The sequence below is a fragment of the Chiloscyllium plagiosum genome, unplaced genomic scaffold (genome assembly GCF_037043375.1).
Source record: "Chiloscyllium plagiosum isolate Xiang-an unplaced genomic scaffold, Cpla_swu_hap1 HiC_scaffold_20, whole genome shotgun sequence".
Taxonomy (NCBI): domain Eukaryota; kingdom Metazoa; phylum Chordata; class Chondrichthyes; order Orectolobiformes; family Hemiscylliidae; genus Chiloscyllium; species Chiloscyllium plagiosum.
The window spans coordinates 67,345,245-67,351,083 of NW_028270158.1; the positions used below are offsets into that span (position 1 = coordinate 67,345,245).

Below are 5,839 nucleotides of genomic sequence, written 5' to 3' on the forward strand. Positions count from 1 at the left end.
GGTTATTACAGGGATGGCTCTTCAGGGGGTTGATGTGGACCCAAGGGGCTGAATGGCCTGCCTCCACATTGTAGAGTTTCACTGATCCTAATTGCTCTTTGGGATAGCCATCACATGTATGATGTGCCAAATTACTTTCCTTTATGATATAATGATTTTATAGTTTCTTCTAATTGATGCTGTTCATATGTTGCTTGATGTTGACATGAGGTACAAAGTTACTAATATACTTCTAGTGTGATATTGGGTTAAATAAATTAAGCAAGTCCACACAGTGATTTACAAATGGAAGGTATATTTGCTGTATAAAATATTTAAGACAGCAATGTCTTAGCTATATACTTTAAATAGCATTCCAACCATATTCACAGAACTATCACAAGGTTATCTCTCGGTACATGTGATGTGTCTCTCCGTGTAGATGTGTATAACTGTGTGTGTGTGTGAGAGAGAGATGTCTGTTATGTTAAGGTGTGTATATATGTGAGGATCTGCAAACATGTGAGGTGTGTGTGTGCGCCCATCTGTATGTCTATATGTATACGTGTGAGACTGCATGTATGGGTGCATATGATGCGCATACGTATGAGGTGTGCATGTGTTAGACTGCCTGTATGTATGGGGAGCGTGAGAGAGTACCTGCACAAATCAAAGAGAGAGTGAAATTGAGAGTTAAAGAGAGAGAGAGAGAAAAGCCTTTAAGTATTGAGAGTGCGTGGGAGACACTGCTTGTATATAGGAGTGTGACAGACTGCCTGTAAGTATTGGGATTGTGTGTTAGACCACCAGTATGTACTGGATGTATGTGAGAGACTGTCTGTATATATTGGGAGTGTGTGAGACTACCTGTAGGCATTGGCAGTGTGTGTGAGAGACTGCCTGTATGTACTGGGAGTGTGTGTGTGAGACTGTCTGTATGTATTGGGAGTGTGTGTGAGAGACTGCCTGCATGTATTGGAAGTGTGTGTGAGACCACCTGTTTAAGATAGTGTGTGAGACTGCCTGTATATATTGAGAGTGTGTGAGAGACCGCCAGTATATGTTGGAAGTGTGTGTGAGAGACCACCTGTATATATTGGGAGCGTGTGTGAGAGACTGCCTGTATGAATTGGGAGTTTGTGTGTGAGATTATCTGTATGTATTGGGAGAGTGTGTGTGAGACTGCCTGTATGTATTGGGAGTGTGTGTGTGAGACCATCTGTATGTATTGGGAGTGTGTGTGAAAGACCGTCGGTATGTATTGGGAGTGTGTGTGTGAGAGACCATCTGTATGTATTGGGAGTGTGTGTGTGAGAGACCATCTGTATGTATTGGGAGTGTGTGTGTGCGTGTGAGACCGTCTGTATGTATTGGGAGTGTGTGTGAGAGACCGTCTGTATGTATTGGGAGTGTGTGTGTATGAGACCGTCTGTATGTATAGGGTGTGTGTGTGAGAGAATGCCTGTATGTATTGGGAGTGTGTGTGTGAGATTGTCTGTATGTATTGGGAGAGTGTGTGTGTGACTGTCTGTATGTATTGGGAGTGTGTGTGAGAGATTGTATGTATTGGGAGTGTGTGTGTGAGACTGCCTGTATGTATTGGGAGTGTGTGTGAAACCATCTGTTTAAAATAGGAATGTGTGTGAGACTGCCTGTATATATTGAGTATGTGTGAGAGACCAACTGTATATGTTGGAAGTGTGTGTGAGAGATCATCTGTATATACTGGGAGTGTGTGTGAGAGACTGCCTGTATGAATTGGGAGTGCGTGTGAGACTGTCTGTATGTATTGGGAGTGTGTGCGTGAGAGACTGCCTGTATGTATTGGTAGTGTGTGTGTGAGATTGTCTGTATGTATTGGGAGAGTGTGTGTGAGACTGCCTGTATGTATTGGGAGTGTGTGAGACTGTCTGTCTGTATTCGGAGCGCGTGTGCGAGACTGTCTGTATGTATTGGGAGTGTGTGTGTGTGTGTGAGAGACCCCCTGTATGTATTGGGAGTGTGTGTGTGAGAGACCGTCTGTATGTATTGGGAGTGTGTGTGTGAGACTACCTGTTTCTAATTGGAGTTTGTGTCAGACTGCCTGTATATATTGAGTGTGTGTGTGAGAAAACATCTGTATGTATTGGGATTGTGTGTGAGAGACCACCTGAATGTAATGGGAGTGTGTGTGAGACCGTCTGTATGTATTGGGAGTGTGTGTGTGAGACTGCCTGTATGGATTGGGAGTGTGTGTGTGTGAGACTGCCTGTATGTATTTGGAGTGTGTGTGAGACCGTCTGTATGTATTGGGAGTGTGTGTGAGGCTGTCTGTATGTATTGGGAGTGTGTGTGTGCACGAGACCGCCTATATGTATTGGGAATGTGTGTGAGAGACCATCTGTATGTTGTGGGAATGTGTGAGTCTGTCTGTATATATTGGGAGTGTGTGTGTGCGAGACCATCCTTATGTATTGGGAGTGTGTGTGTGTGTGAGAGACTGTTTGTCTGTATGTATTGGGAGTGTGTGTGTGAGAGACCGTCTGTATGTAGTGGGAGTGTGTGTATGAGACCATCTGTATGTATTGAGAGTGTGTGTGTGAGAGATCATCTGTATGTATTGGGAGCGTGTGTGTGAGATTGTCTGTATATATTGTGTGTGTGTGTGAGGCTGTATTAATGTATTGGGAGCGTGTGTGTGAGACTGTCTGTGTGTGTGTGTGTGTGAGATTGTCTGTATGTATTGGGAGTGTGTGTGTGAGACTGTCTGTATTCGGAGCGTGTGCGAGACTGTCTGTATGTATTGGGAGTGTGTGTGTGTGAGACCACCTGTATGTATTGGGAGTGTGTGTGTGAGACTACATGTTTCTAATTGGAGTGTGTGTCAGACTGCCTGTATATATTGAGTGTGTGCGTGAGAAACCATCTGTATGTATTGGGATTGTGTGTGAGAGACCACCTGAACGTAATGGGAGTGTGTGTGAGACCGTCTGTATGTATTGGGAGTGTGTGTGTGAGACTGCCTGTATGTATTGGGAGTGTGTATGTGAGACCACCTGTTTATAATTGGAGTGTGTGTGTCAGACTGCCTGTATACATTGAGTGTGTGTGTGAAACCGTCTGTAAATATTTGGAGTGTGAGAGAGATCACCTGTATGTAATGGCAATGTGTGAGACTGCCTGTGCGTATTGGGAGTGTGTGTGAGAGACTGCCTGTATGTAATGGGAGTGTGTGTGTGAGACCGTCTGTATATATTGGGAGTGTGTGTGTGAGAGACTGTCTGTATGTATTGGAAATGTGTGAGACCGACTGTCTGTATGTACTGGGAGTGTGTGTGTGTGAGACCATCTGTAATGTATTGCGAGTGTGTGTGTGTGGGACCATCTGTATATATTGTGAGTGTGCGCGTGTGAGAGACGGTCTGTATGTATTGGGAGTGTGTGTGTGGGACCATCTGTATGTATTGGGAGTGTGCACGTGTGAAGAGACGGTCTGTATATAGTGGGAGTGTGTGTGTAAGACTGTCTGTACATATTAGGAGTGTGTGTGAGACAACCTGTTTATAATTGGAGTGTGTGTCAGACTGCCTGTATACATTGAGTGTGTGTGAGACAGTCTGAAAATATTGGGAGTGTGAGTGTGTGAGACCGCCTGTATGTATTGGGAGTGTGTGAGAGAGACTGCCTGTATGTATTGGGAGTGTGTGATGAAACCACCTGTATGTATTGGGAGTGAGTGTGTGAGATCACCTGTATGTATTGGGAGTGTGTGTGAGACTGCCTGTATGTATTGGGAGTATGTTTTTTTTAGACTATCTGTACGTCTTGGTAGTGTGTGTGTGAGAACGCCTGTATATATTGGCAATGTGTGTGTGAGACTGCATGTATGTATTGGGAGTGTGTGTGTGAGATTGTCTGTATGTATTGGGAGTGTGTGTGTGAGATTGTCTGTATGTATTGGGAGTGTGTGTGTGAGATTGTCTGTATGTATTGGGAGTGTGTGTGTGAGATTGTCTGTATGTATTGGGAGTGTGTGTGTGAGATTGTCTGTATGTATTGGGAGTGTGTGCATGAGTGAGACCATCTGTATGTATTCGGAGCGTGTGTGTGAAACCACCTGTATGTATTAGGAGTGTGTGTGTGAGACCGCCTGTATGTACTGGGAGTGTGTGTGTGTGAGACCGTCTGTAAATATTGGGAGTGTGAGTGTGCGAGACCGCCTGTATGTATTGGGAGTGTGTGTGAGAGATCGCCTGTATGTATTGGGAGCGTGTGTGTGTGTGAGGCTGTCTGTATATATTGGGAGTATGTGTGTTTGAGACCGTCTGTATGTATTGGGAGTGTGTGTGTGAGCGACCATCTGTACGTATTGGGTGTGTGTGTGTGTGAGACCGTCTGTATGTATTGCGAGTGTGTGTGTATGTGAGACCGTGTGTAGGTATTGGGAGTGTGTGTGAGAGACCTCTATGTATTGGGAGTGTGTGTGAGAGAGACCGTCTGTATGTATTGGGAGTGTGTGTGTGTGAGACCATCTGTATGTATTGGGAGTGTGTGAGAGAGACCGTCTGTATGTATTGGAAGTGTGTGTGTGAGACCATCTGTATGTATTGGGAGTGTGTGTGTGTGAGAGACCATTTGTATGTATTGGGAATGTGTGTGTGTGACCATCTGTATGTATTGGGAGTGTGTGTGTGTGAGACCATCTGTATGTATTGGGAATGTGTGTGTGTGACCATCTGTATGTATTGGGAGTGTGTGTGAGAGACCTCTATGTATTGGAAGTGTGTGTGTGTGAGAGACCATTTGTATGTATTGGGAATGTGTGTGTGTGAGAGACCATTTGTATGTATTGGGAATGTGTGTGTGTGACCATCTGTATGTATTGGGAGTGTGTGTGTGTGAGACCATCTGTATGTATTGGGAATGTGTGTGTGTGACCATCTGTATGTATTGGGAATGTGTGTGTGTGACCATCTGTATGTATTGGGAGTGTGTGTGTGTGAGACCATTTGTATAGAACATAGAACAATACAGCACAGAACAGGCCCTTCGGCCCACGATGTTGTGCCGAACATTTGTCCTAGCTTAGGGGAATGTGTGTGAGAGACGTCTGTATGTATTGGGAGTGTGTGTGAAAGAGACCGTCTGTATATATTGGGAGTGTATGTGTGAGAGACCGTCTGTATGTATTTGGAGTGTGTGTGTGAGACCATGTGTATGTATTGAGAGTGTGTGTGTGTGAGACCATCTGTATGTATTGCGAGTATGTGAGTGTGAGACCGCTCGTATATATTGGGAGTGTATGTGTGAGAGACCGTCTGTATGTATTTGGAGTGTGTGTGTGTGAGACCATCTGTACGTATTGGGTGTGTGTGTGTGTGAGACCGTCTGTATGTATTGGGAGTGTGTGTGTTTGTGAGACCGTCTGTAGGTATTGGGAGTGTGTGTGTTTGTGAGACCGTGTGTAGGTATTGGGAGTGTGTGTGAGAGACCTCTATGTATTGGGAGTGTGTGTGAGAGAGATCGTCTGTATGTATTGGGAGTGTGTGTGTGTGAGACCATCTGTATGTATTGGGAGTGTGTGTGAGAGACCTCTATGTATTGGAAGTGTGTGTGTGAGACCATCTGTATGTATTGGGAGTGTGTGTGTGTGAGACCATTTGTATGTATTGGGAATGTGTGTGTGTGACCATCTGTATGTATTGGGAGTGTGTGTGTGTGAGACCATTTGTATAGAACATAGAACAATACAGCACAGAACAGGCCCTTCGGCCCACGATGTTGTGCCGAACATTTGTCCTAGCTTAGGGGAATGTGTGTGAGAGACGTCTGTATGTATTTGGAGTGTGTGTGTGAGAGACGTCTGTATGTATTTGGAGTG

General features: G+C 44.8%; 1 protein-coding gene and 1 long non-coding RNA gene across 2 annotated transcripts in view; both read right to left on the bottom strand.

The window, feature by feature from the left end:
* Nucleotides 1-275: 275 nt before the first annotated feature.
* Nucleotides 276-4,738, bottom strand: LOC148146647 (uncharacterized). Its single transcript, XR_015760608.1, has 2 exons — nucleotides 2,788-4,738; nucleotides 276-2,752 (listed from the first exon to the last, which is right to left on the bottom strand). It is a non-coding gene; the product is annotated as an uncharacterized LOC148146647 (long non-coding RNA).
* Nucleotide 4,739: 1 nt separating this feature from the next.
* Nucleotides 4,740-5,839, bottom strand: part of LOC122560408 (prolyl 3-hydroxylase 1-like) — a 72,247-nt gene continuing 71,147 nt past the window's right edge. The window contains exon 10 of the mRNA XM_087998040.1: nucleotides 4,740-5,839. This exon is cut by the window's right edge and continues 574 nt beyond it. The gene's annotated coding sequence lies outside the window, so the exon portion shown is untranslated.